Source organism: Eucalyptus grandis, chromosome 9, assembly GCF_016545825.1.
Source record: "Eucalyptus grandis isolate ANBG69807.140 chromosome 9, ASM1654582v1, whole genome shotgun sequence".
Classification (NCBI taxonomy): domain Eukaryota; kingdom Viridiplantae; phylum Streptophyta; class Magnoliopsida; order Myrtales; family Myrtaceae; genus Eucalyptus; species Eucalyptus grandis.
In genome coordinates, this window is record NC_052620.1 from 498198 (window position 1) to 509108 (window position 10911).

General features: G+C 38.6%; 1 long non-coding RNA gene across 1 annotated transcript; it reads right to left on the reverse strand.

Moving 5' to 3' along the window:
• Window positions 1-9004: 9004 nt before the first annotated feature.
• LOC120288090 lies at window positions 9005-9825 on the reverse strand. The gene is made up of 3 exons (XR_005546347.1): window positions 9812-9825; window positions 9605-9726; window positions 9005-9050 (listed from the first exon to the last, which is right to left on the reverse strand). It is a non-coding gene; the product is annotated as an uncharacterized LOC120288090 (long non-coding RNA).
• Window positions 9826-10911: the final 1086 nt, after the last annotated feature.

The following is a 10911-nucleotide window of genomic DNA, read 5'->3' on the forward strand; positions in this document are numbered from 1 at the left end:
GAAGCAATGAAAACCCAGAAGAGAGAGAAGGAGGTAGAGAGAGAAAGAGAGGGAAAGATCAAAGCTTGGTCGTGCGGGAGGAGAGGGGCGGGGAGAAGCAGCGGTGGGATCGAAGGCGGGAGGAGGTGGAGGAGGAGGAGAGGGATTAGCGGAAGACGAAATGGCGGGAATGCGAAATTGCCTAAAACCCAAAAAGTTGGCGCCATCGGTCAAACACTCTCTCTCTCTCTCTCTCTCTCTCTCTCTCTCTCTCTTCTTCTGCTGCTTGCTTTCTGCAGAAATTTGCTCCTGCCCTCCACGTGAAAGAGTGCGACGACCTCCCTTTCTTTCGTCTTTGGTCTTCCTTCTCCTTCTTGGAAAAATGGCAACAGGCGATCCACGTCTGCAGGAGTTAGTAGTGATTCTAGCATCATGACTTTTGGATCGAGGGCGACGAATACGCTTATCATACACAGCGATCCTAATCATCATGACTTTTGGATCGAGGGCGACGAATACGCTTATCATACACACGATCTGATGGGAACCATTTATGACGTTCCAAGCGATCATGTTACGTATTTCAAAAGCTTTTTATAATTGTAATTTGCGTTTCGATTTATGGAATCAATAGATATATGGTCGGTTTAGGGGTTTAGCATTTGGGAGAATTATTAAAGAGTCATAGCCCGTTGTACGGACGTGATTCGATTTTCAATGTTTCGACCCGTTAAATGAGTCATCGGATCTATTAATGATTTGTCAATATAATCTTTGTAATCAAATTTTGGCTAAAGGCGTGTTGAACACCAGTCACTCTATGTGGCACAGTCGATTTATGTTGGAATTCTTTTGTCAACTATTTTTATTTTTTTCTAGAAAGTCCAATGTGACCATAGGCGAGGATTGGCCAGAGATCAAGGTCACACAGTGCCTGCCAACCACAAGTGAAGGTGACCATCGAGGTGGTGGCTTTACAAGGGTCTTTTGGGCAGCCTTTGCTTGCGACCAACAAGAGCTCCATGGCCATCACCTAAAGATCGATGAGGGTTGTTCGCCTTTGTTAGTAATAGACAAAGGTTGGCCAGTTGACACTTGAGGAAAAAGAAGAAAAATAAAATTAAAAATTAAAAAAATATATATCAATGTCAGCATTAGTTATGTGTATTAAAACAATTGGCATCTACATCGGCAATTTACAATTAAAATTAACTGAAATGATTAAATTGATATATTATTAAAAGATTTAGCACTAAATTTGTTAAATCGAAAAATTTAGAGCTAAATTAACATTCGTATAATAGGTGTACAAACAATTTTTTGTAATTTTACCTTGACAAATACACCTAGTACCTAGCATCTCGTGCCTTATATAAGGTATCGCGTACAAAGGCATATGGTAGCCTATATAATATTTTTAAATAGATATATGTGTAATTGATTATTTATTACTTTGTCTTTATGAAGACTACACATTTAGATGTGTAAAGTCATAACTAATCAGCAATTTCCAACCCCATTTCACCTCGCTCCTATCTAGAGCTGATTTAATTTCGTTGCTTTTTTTTTTTCTCTCGATATCATTATCATTTTCGAATCATGTTACTATTAGACCCATAGACGTTTATTTTACACTGTTATCTACTTATATTTTGCACTGAATTTTCAACGTTTTAGGAACTAGAACTGCAATAATCTTTTATTCAACAAAACAAATTTGAAAAATACAAGGTAGTACGAGGTATCATGGAAACAATATTTAAAAGTGGTTCCAACTTGGAACCCCTACTCATAGGATAGGCTCAGGTTGGACAAACACCCTACCCATTCTAGGACCTACACACGCCTAACCATCTATTTGTTGCCTTGCCAAGGTTATAATCACCACTTTGACTTTAGAAACGTGCATGACCGATAAAATAGAAATATGTAACCACTTGGCATCGATCCATAGACCGAATATAAATTGACATCATAGAAAAAGCGACATGTTTGCAAAAATAAAAATATGTAGAGGATAGCGACTCGCAACTGGTCAATTCTTGTATTTACCTGAGCCTAGTGGACCAAATGGATGATCATCGTTGGTTTTCTAGAATCCAAAAAAATTAAAAATTAAAAATAAATAAATAACAATTGACGTCTGCCAGGTCTAGTTGACTTGATTTCGGGGAAGAAATTCCCCTCCCAAGGTTTACTAGATCTATTTTTTGCAAAGGAGATGTTGAAGTTCAATCTAGACAAGGACTATGATGAATGGGTTCGATAATGTTTATTCTAGAGTGAGAAATTTTGAAAAGCAACCGTCAAATTATCTCGCATTGTTGTGCTCGAACATGGTACAGCACTTGGACTAATGTTTAGTACATTTTCTCAATACATCCATTGAATGATGACGGGAAGCACACATGTTTTTCTCCTAATGATAGGTCCAATTTTGCAATCATCTCCCAAGCTAGTCGATTGGCCTTTGTCTCAAATCGGCACGACCATTTTCAAAGCGTGGACACGTCGCATGCTCTTTCAGAGGTGCTATCGTCCCTCTTGAAATGATAAAATCGACCAAATTATTGATGAATGATAGCTTTGTACGATGAATAGAACATAAAGTAAAACCCAAGTAGGACTATTGAGTCAAAAAAAGAGGAGCTCATGCTCTAAGTACTTTGGTTTTCTGCTTATGCTTTTACTATTGATATCCTGAGTTCAACTTCCATATAAAGTGCGTTTGGTTGGACTTTTAAAGAAATTTTTTAGGAAAATGCAAAAAACTTTAAATTAAATGAGTTTTGTAAAATGTAAATTGCGTTTAGTAAATTGTAATGTAAAAGTCATTTATAAAGTACCTTTGAGCATAATAGTGTTTTGAGAAATTTACATTTACAAAGGACTTTTGCAATTAAAAAAGGGGAAAAATAGTTAGTTGGCAAAGGGCAAGCGGTCGCTAGCTATCAAAATCTAACGTTGACGGTCAACACGTCAAGTTGAAGACCTCAAGCAATTGTCGGAGACCGTCAACGAGAGCCGCCGAGGGGTCAATAGGGTCATGCAACCCAAGCAAAGGCTGCCTAAGGTCGTGTGACCTTGGTGACGGGCACAGTGGTCGTGTGTTGCCGAGATCGCATTGTCAAACTCATCATCACAACATCTTCTCCTCCATGTTCTTCTCCACCATCTCTTTTCTTGAGAACCACGAAGAGGCATAAAGCCCAACAATCTAACACCTCCCCATTGCCCTCGCCCGCTACCCCAAGGCCGCCGCCCCGACCTCCCCCCTCTACCCTCGCGTCATTGACGCTCTTTCGCCATTGCCGTGGGGACTCCCTTTGCTCCTCGACCTCTCCAAGCCGCAACTTAGATTTAGGTCGCGGCAACCTTCATGGGTCGCCACGCCATGTGACCACAACAAGGGGGCCGCTGTTTTGGGTGATTTACCTCGCGAGTCGTGGTGACTCAAAAGGCAACCCCCAAGAACGGTCACCACGAGCATGCCGCGTCTCGAGCTGCTTTGTTGGCCCCTCACAGCTCAAGGAAGATGAAAAGCGTCACAAAACGAGGGTAAAATGAAAAACACAAAAAGTTTGGTGAAGACAATTTCAAAAACACAAAAAGAGTTGTATGATATCATATGAACATGCCAGAAAGTGAAAGCCCCAGGCGGCGAAAACCTAAGGCGGCCTCCTGCTTATCTTGGGCTTTCGCCTTCTAAATGCTTAATTTTCCTCAAGGGGTTTACAAAATTTTTGCCAAACACTCAATAGTGTATAAAATCCTTTCCAAATGCTACTCCCAAATGCCCTTTAATATTGAATTTTATATATATTCCAATTTTGGAGAGACTTGCGAGTTGCGAAAAGTAGCGTCCACATTAGGTCGTACAAGGAGCACTTCTAGATGTCCGAGAACCCAACCCTACAAAAATCTTTTTGTTAAGATTGAAACAACAGGGCTCGCCCATCACTGGTTTTTCTTTTCATCAGGCAGCAGTATGCACACGTATCGAGTTTCTGAATGGAGACCCCGATGAGGTATTTCAACAAAATCACCATAGGCATTTTGATTCGCCAGCTGAGCATCTCTAGCGTGATTTAAGAATGAAAAAGCGATTATCAAGCCGGTATCAGTCCTTACTACAGAGCTCCAAAGGTGATGAGTAGATTTTCTGATGTCCATTTCCAATGAAAACGTGTTCGCCGGAAAGTTAGTGGCACAAGGGCGCTTGGCGACACGAGAGGATCAAAGTGCTCCACATCCACATTTCAAGCCTAAGCACACACGCCATCACGAAATGCATATAGATCCACTTCGAAATCCCCTTCCTCACAGCATGATATTCACAGCATGATTTTCGGTAAGATAAGTAGTTCACAGTATGTTGCATTCGGTATCAACAATGTCATTTTGCACTTGCAATAGATTTGTTCTTTGATTCACCATCTAAATTAGTATCTCCCAACAACATCAAGCGAATGTATGCTGAATGAGGAGGAGAAGCTTCAACAAGCAATTACAAACTGAATAATCAACTTGTTCAAGTCACAACCCAAAGACAATTTACACAGCCGGAGGATTACATAGCCTTACTCTGTTTCTTTTGCCTGTGTGAGTTGCTTAGCATCCTTTTTCTTTTTCCGCCATGACTTCATTTTTAAACTTATGAATCACGGGATACATTATCCATTGACATCACTTGAAGACTCAACAAGAGTACGTCATGCCAATGGTTACATCAATTGCAAGCCTTCACTTACAATCCCCATGTGGCAAGATCTCATAACTAACCAAAACCAAGACAAATTGTCATACCAGTTCACAAGGCCATGGACACTTAGAGCAATATAAGTTGCTTCAACAAACGATCTGATGAGTGAATACCTCCTCCATATATATTGAGCCAAAACAATAAACAAAATTTTTGTACATGAAGTGAAAAATGCCCTCCTCTGGCTTTCCTAGGGGTTTTACATCGAAAAGATTACAAGAGAAAGGGGTTATGGCCAGAAGGAAGAAAGGGTATGTTTCATGCAAAAACTATACAACCAGCCCTCATTGGGCATACCTGACTCACCTTCAGATAGTCTGAATTCAAATAATGAACTATGCAGCATGCTATCCAAAGATTCTGTGTTGTACTTGCAATTCTCAATGAGGCAATGAACATTTGTGAAAGGTAAAAGAGGAGATTTTTTTTACTTGTTGAAGAACAGACTCCTTTTCCTCCCTTTCCTTTTATCACCAGCCTGCATAAGCAACAGGATATGGACCCTGTGAATTATATGCTTCAATATACATGTCCATAGTCAGGTTAGTAAAAATGTCAGTCACACAGAACTCAGAAGAAAACAGACTGATGTTTATGGTCCTTGAGTGAGACCCAGTGAGTCAATTGTAGCCCTAATGAAACATGGTGATGGCACGTACAAACCCATAATTGATAAATTGAGTTATATTCAAATGTTAAGTTTGATCGTGGACCCCTTTTAAGGGTTGCTGCTTCATGATTCCCTTTGCTAATTTTGGTTGTGAACTTTAAGTTTGCTGATTATCAAGAGCAGTCATTAATCACTTTCGCTTGCCGTGGGTTTGCCTTTACTTTTGAAACTTCATAAAGGCATTCAAATTGTCAGATCTGGCACATCCTACAGACTGCAACAGATGCTTCCTCTGAATGCATTGTTACCCCTTGATATCATTTAACTGAAACTTCTGCATGCACGAAATATTTTCCCAGGGTCTGAGAAGGGTGAAAAACAGAATAAAAATGATGATTAGGAAGTAGATTTTGCGAATATTGGGGACTCTGGTTTTCAACTTTCACTTATGTTAAATCAACATTCTGATATTGACTCTGAAAGATTTTCTTGTTGGACGGTACAATTATTATCGTACATAATTCAAACCGTATATTAATAAGGAAAGAGATGTGATGAGAAGAAAAACAGAAAAGTACCCTTAAGATGAACAGCCTCAGAGTCAGCACAATCGTATCTCTTGAGCTGCAGGGAGAGAGAGAACAGCAATTACATTTCAACATGATGCCAAATAACAGGATCATAATATAAGAAAATCCTTCCCTGAACTAACGTATAACTTGTTCATTCCTTCTTTTCTCTCACTTTCAGTGGAGGAAGAGTGCCATGCGATTCTTTACCATCCAACATTAGACAAAACATGCCGTGTGAAAAATATTAGCACCTCATTGGCCTCTATTCCAAAGTCTTAACGTATTTTAAATCTGATAGGGATCTCAGATGGCATAGGAAAGTAACATAACATAACAAGCATGGATCATTTACCAGCTAATGTCTTCTGCAGTGTTTTCTGCTCTTAAGAAACGCTCACTGTCATTTGAACTTATTATCCAGAACGCCGTGTCATCTCCATAGGGAATTGTAATCTGCAGGGAAGAAAAAGGAATGTTGGACAAAGCTATTACTCAACTCTAGTCCAATTACAAAGTTAATATATCGATATTTGTTAAGAAAGCAAAGGTTTGAACTGATAAGACTTCCTTTCATTACAGCACATCTTTTCCTACTTATGTAACATTCACTTCATGCTTCCACCTAAAAAGTTGTGCATATCAAGAAAGCTAAAGCTTTAAAGATAAACTTTTACCATTGTTCTACATCCAGCATTTGTATCCATGTTTCGGCAAGAAAGTACCCACCACTTCAGGCCACACACGCTCCAAACTTCATGGCCAAGAGTTTGAGCGTCGATGACCATATTAGTGATTGAGTTTAAATGACGACTTAGTGATGGTACTAAATTATGGAAATGAACACAACTCTTATAGGCACAACAGCCTTTTGATTATGCATATTGAATATGGAAACTGTGACAAAGGATGACGGACACCAAACACCAGGAATTCTTCTAGTCAAATATACTACTCATTTAGTTCTCTTCTTTCCAGAGATAAATATTGGCTAACAAACTGACTTCTGGTGTTCCAGTTCACCAGTACAAAAGTAATTATATATATATAAATCTCATGGCTAAAATATTGAAGCTCAACACATTCTCCATAGGTAACTTGGACAACAAAAGTATCTAAACAAAGTTAGTTAATTAATAGCTACTTTGATGGGGACAAGGACATGCAGAACACAATCCAGTTACAGTGGCTTCCACATTTTCTACATTTGAGGCATCAACACAAAAATACTATAGTATTTTAGTAAACTAAATTTAAATTTGAATCAAAGTGTGTCTAGTCCCTTCCTTCATGATTTTAGTGAATTAAATTTAAATCTGGTTCACATGCCCCCCTTTCATTTCCCTCAAAGAACATAGGAAGGATGGATAATGATGCTTTCAATACTCAATTAGACTCTCAAGATGAAAATTGAATTTACAAAAATGATGGATGTTAAAGTAGAAAAGAACGTAAATGGTCTCAGGCATATTGCAGGTTTAATGATGCCAAGTGATGAAATAGGTGAAGTTCTTTTACCCCTTTAGGATTGATAAGGCCCCTTGTCTAGAATCAAGCACTTATATCACAGCTTGAGAAACAAATTGATCAGAGTATCAAAAAAGGATAAAAGGAATAAGATCATACTTTCATATTTGGAGAAAAACTTTTCTGTTAATACATCATCACTGGCAGTACACTTGATGCTGTATCCTTCCCTTTTAACAGCCAATATAGCGGTTCCCATATGTCAAGATATCCCGTCTGCCATCAACAGCTTACATAAAGCCAGTCATGCTTCTTTTAGCAAGTGAAGAGAACAATGAACAGTTGAGGCAACAATCACAATTATCATTGAGGATTCCATACCGATAATGAAACTTTGTATGATGCATGCCCTTCATGAAAAGTCCTTTCTATGGTATTCTGTATAGGACCTTGAACAAAAGAGGAGAAGAAGTTAGAAGATTTATGGTGCATGAAACGGGGAACAATCCTCACTGACAGAGTGAAACAAAAGTTATGGAGAATTCTGGGAAACATGAAGCCAGCAGTTTGGTAATTTGGTTATAATCAAGCAATATGCCAGGTTCAACATAACGGCTTTCATTTTTTTAGCATAACTAGCTACACCACAAAGAAAGAAGAAAGAAAAATAATGATGTGCTTCCTTGGCTAATTGGGTTAAGTTTAGATTGAAAATTCTACCGGCAAAACATCAAACAAGCATGGCTTAGAGGAAAATTACTAATTATGACAGTAATTAAATCGTTCCATCCTTTTCACTTTAAAGAGGATAAATGGATGTGATATGAACTACCAATTATAGTATTTACAATAGATGAGAAAGTACGGAGCATAATTTTACCCACCGCACGTAATCTTTCTGTGCTCATTAGCAAATACCTTCACAAGCTCCCCTAGATTGTGAAGAGAGAACAAGTCAGAGGCTAAGTAATTGATATCCAACATAACGAGGACATATAGAATCTGTAACATGGTTGGTTTGAAATAATTTCTCTAACTTCAGATTCAGCCAGGTAAAGAAGACTGTGATCTGAATGAGATCGTACTAGGATAAAAAAAATTTCAATCAGATCAAAACACATGAAAAACAATCACAACCCAATTCATGCGAATATGCTGAAAATATGACATAAGAAGAATTGCTATTAGCACTTGGAAATCCCAATCTCCAACACATGCCTTTTTTATTTTCCCTAAATGTCAGGAATTCAGCCAATATGCGTGTACTCACTCTAGGGCTCTTGATTTCAAAACTGACCCGCGACTGAAAACTTGCAGAAAGCATGATGAAGACCAAGGAGAAAAACAGAGAAGCAATGAACAAAAGACATGCACGTTTGACAGTATAACAGTCTGCATAAACTACCACAGTTGCCAAAGCCAAAATTGAAAATCAGTACCTTCCGCTTCCTATTATCCAGCGGTTGAACTTCAAATGGCAAGGTACGCATCAACATCATCAGCAGTTACAATATAATTTGGTTGCTTAGCTCTAACATATGAAAATCCACAGTACCCAGCTTTTAGATAACATATTTCAAGAATAAAAGGAAAATGTAAGTGCAAGCCTAAAAAAACATACTTCAATATAACTAATCGACCCATCTTCTAAATGACGTACCCACTGTTAAACAGAAAGGCAGTCCATTGTCAGGAATGACAAACAACAAAATATTTGCACAAATGAAAGCTTCACAGATGCAAGAAATCCAGAATGGTTAAACGTTAGGTATTTTATAGGTAAAAGGATCAACTATAGGGCAACAAGGGGCTGCAAACCCCTTATCCAATAATAGCAGAATGGTCTAACATGATATAACTCTCTTTTAGGACATCCTGTGGCTTGAGTCTTGTCTTAATATTCGCCCAATCCTGAACAGGGCTCCTGGTGGTTCAAGATCTTTATCAACAGACGGTAAATCCTGTTACTTCTCATGGCCTCCCATCAAGTTCAAAAGCAACTTCAAGAATCCATAATCTATCACTCTAAGAAGCTCATTCCTAGAGTTTTCATCTTAAAATAGGAAACGTGCCATGATAAGACATAAAAGATTGTAAGAAAAGATGTCTCATCCACGAAAAATAATAAACAACAGAACCACAATGCCACCTTAGATAACAGGAAGTCTCCAGCCAGGACTATAAAAAACAAAGAGTTATTTATGACCAGATATACACCTCAAAGTTGCAGCTGGTTGTTCCATTAATGGAGTATCCACAAGCCTGCAGTTCCTTACCAGGAAATGCATCACCTGAAATTTGGAGGCCCTCTATAGCTGGTAATGGATCATCTTCTGCAGCTGCATGACAAACAATTCTGTTAAAAAAAAAAGGATTATGACAGAGTTGACAAGACAGTCAATCCTAACAAGAATGTACTGTTACCCTCTGAAAAGGGAAGAAGCAGGTTCTTCAAGAACTGGGGTAGATAGGGGAATATAACGAGCCAGGATTATCAAGTGGGGCTGCATAGCCTGGCTTATTATATGGGGCCGAATAGGGGAATTCCTAGAAGACCAATTAGCCAAAGACTCTCTCTCACTGTGACTTCCCTCTACATCAGGATCATCCATCTCTGTGTGCCTAACAGGCTCACGTAAAGTGACTTGCTTGGTAGTTTCTTCACTATGACGGTTGAGAGGTGTGCTGCCTGAGTATTTGCTAAGTGTCCTGCCATTTCACGGGTGACAGCACCCTGATAAACATCAAGAGAGCAAATTAGTACATCACATTTGTCAATGATCTTTTTTGATGGGGTCTTGGTAACCGATTGCCTGTGGGCACTTAGACCACTGAAATTGATAATGCATATCAACACACTTTGAAAGAACAATAACACATTTTGTATTGGAATGTATTAGGAAATCTTCTAAAATTTTCTCTAATTATATTACGTGATTATATTACGTGATATTATGTGATTTGATTTGATTTTTTGTTAGCTGTAAATTAGATATTGATAGAGATTAGAGGCTACTTAGGATCTTTACCTAAATGAGGTTTCTTACTTAATTTAGGTTCCATGTTCATGTATTTATACTCATTGTAATCACTCTATGAGAAATAAGAAAACAAATTCTTTTCTTCATGGTATCGAGCCCAAAGGTCCTTTTTATCTATTCACGAGTAATTTTTTTTTTGAGATTGTTTGATCACTATGTCGGATCGAATCATCAATCACCGGTCTAACCTCCCATCACTTCTCCACAAAGTCCACCCGAACCTCATCCCATTCAGATCACTTCCATAAAGCTGAATGGTGATAATTTTTTTGGTCTCAAACCGTTCGAATGTATATACGAAAAGAGGAAAAATTGGCTATCCGATCGGAGATACCTAACCGACGAATGACCCCACTTGGGCTGTTTGGGGATGAGAGAATTCAGCGATTATGATGTGGGCGACCAACTCCATGGAAGAAGATATTGGTGTAAATTATCTAGGCTATTATACCGCAAAGGAACTCGGGGATGTGGTGTGTGAGA